The sequence below is a fragment of the Montipora foliosa genome, chromosome 6 (assembly GCF_036669935.1).
Source record: "Montipora foliosa isolate CH-2021 chromosome 6, ASM3666993v2, whole genome shotgun sequence".
NCBI lineage: Eukaryota > Metazoa > Cnidaria > Anthozoa > Scleractinia > Acroporidae > Montipora > Montipora foliosa.
The window spans coordinates 73,657,915-73,660,414 of NC_090874.1; positions in this window are offsets into that span (position 1 = coordinate 73,657,915).

Consider the following 2,500-nt stretch of genomic DNA (forward strand, 5'->3'; position numbering starts at 1 on the left):
GTCTGGTTTGAATTGTAACTTTTTAAGCAGCATTCAAATTTGTTCAAACCAACAAAGTATGTCTTATTGTCAACCGGCACGAAACTTAACTTTCGTTTGCTGCAACAATCTTGTGAGGCCTCGGGCTTTTCACTTTCTGTGTTTGGTTCTTGATCTTGTGACAAGTACAGCAGGAGTATCGCTGAGTGAATAGTTACATTAGCACACGTAGCCAAAACCGCGGCTTTCTGCGCATAAATTAGTCGCGATTTATGAGAAGCCACGCGTAAACGTTACGGTTGAGCGGAGTTCAACTTTCACCTGTCCCAGGGGAATTTAAGATCTAGGACGGCAACGTCGACGAAAACGTCCTCTGGTAGGTCTTTCGCGGTTATTCCATCTCGTTCACGTCGAGCAATTATTAAGAGTATTTCGAGGTGGGGCAGGAAAGGTAGCACCATAAGCATTTTTATATATTGGTGGATGTCCCCAATCTTTCATTTTCTATTTTCACTCGGAAACTGATATGTTTCTTTTTTAGGATACTTCGACCACATTGTACGACCTGAACAAGATGGTCCTATTTATAGCGGTCGTCAACGAGAACGCCACAAAACAACAATATCATTGGTTAAAAGAAAAAAAAAATCGTGCTGCACGTGCGGCACGCATCAGTAGCTCATATTTTAGGGGGATTCTTTACCACAACGACGTGAGATCAAGAGAAGCTTATAAAAGTGAATCTTCCATTCTCTATTTTAACTTTGAAACCGCGCGTACCGTTTTATTTTTAGGATACTTGGCCCACACTGTACGACATGATAGAAAAACTTAAGGTAGTTCAAAGTTATATTTCGAGGTGACGTTTTCGTCGACGTCGCTGTCGTAGATTTTGACGTCCCTACTGCAGGTAGCAAGCAATAGGGAGTTTAAGAAATCACGACGGCTACGGCGACGAAAACGTCACTTTAAAATATCAGTTTGAGCTGTTCTATGAACTTCATGATTATTCCATCTTGTTTATATTATTCAATATGAGCGAAGTGTCCTATAACTGGATTGGTACGGAAGGATTTGAAGTAAAGAGTGAGACTGAAAGATTCCCTGTAGTTTGTCCACGTTGTCGTCAAACCCTTAAAATTGGCCATTTCACGTAGTGGTTTTGACGAGTACGGCAGAGAATTGTTCAAAAATGCGTGCCGCACGTGCAGCACGATCTTTTTGGTTCTTTTAACCAATAATATTACTGCTTTTCTGCGTTGTCGTTGCCGTAGCCGTCTTCGTTTCTTAAACTCCCTAATGTCGACAGCTACGGCAATGACAACACTAAAAAACGAGACTATTATTGGTTAAAAAAGGAAAATATTATCGTGCTGCAAAACGTGCACTACGAATTTCCGTTCATTTCTTTGCCGTACTCCACGAAATAACAACGTGAAAAAAACAAATTTTAGGTTTGGACATAGTTAATAGAGGGGAATGATTTGGAAGCTCGGGCAAACATCAAAGGAGCAAACAAAGGTGCCAAGATTAAGGTATAAATGGTACAAAATCTACGTTCACGGCTTTCTCAAGCCGCGGCTTATCCTGGCCTGGGAGTTTATACTCGTATAAATAGTTCCTTTCGCGGCTTACGTAAGCCGCGGCCAGAGTTAGCCGCGGCTTATTTTCTCTCGTATAAACGGCCCTATTGTTTAGGTACACCAACATGGCCGCCGTGACGTCACGTGAAAACACTCTATTAGGAAAAAGATACGACCCATAACACTTCGTAAACTTAATAAATTCGGCTGCCATCTTGTTTTCAACATGTTAATACCTTGCTATCTCCATGGAGAACATATGTAATGCGCGTGCATGGTCCCAACATTGCTGCGTTTAATACGCTTCGGCGATCATGAAATAAAAGGAATGTTGGGAGTTGTTGGGAGTTCGACCAATTTCAAACTCCGTGCAACAACATGCAAACAATGATGATGCAAAATTTTGGGGAGTAAAAGAGGTGTATTGTAGACCTTATTCATAAATGGCGGTCAATTTATTATTCTTTTGTCCGAGTGTAAAAATAGCCCAGCAAACCTCATTTTAGAGCAAGAATTCCTTTTAATAGAGCGTTTTCACTCACGTGACTAAAATAAAAGCTAATTTGATGAAACAAAAGAAACTATTTGCATAAAAATAGAGTTCAATTCCCAGAGGATTAGTTTGGAACACCAACATGGCCGCCGTTTCTTTGTTTTGGAACATCAACATGGCCACCGTGACGTCATGTGAAAACGCTCTATTCACTGTATGGTATCGAGACGTGGTAGGCTAATTTGCACTTGGACAAAAGAATTTAAATTGACCGCCATTTATGAATAAGGTCTATGGGATTTGAGGAAGTAGAGAATAGACCGTAACTGCTGGAGATCAACGAACATAAAAATCCATGTTCATTGACGACATAATTTTTCTGACAGGACAAAATCTCAATCCAGTTCCGGTAACGAGACGAAGACATTGCTGAGATCACAGTTTT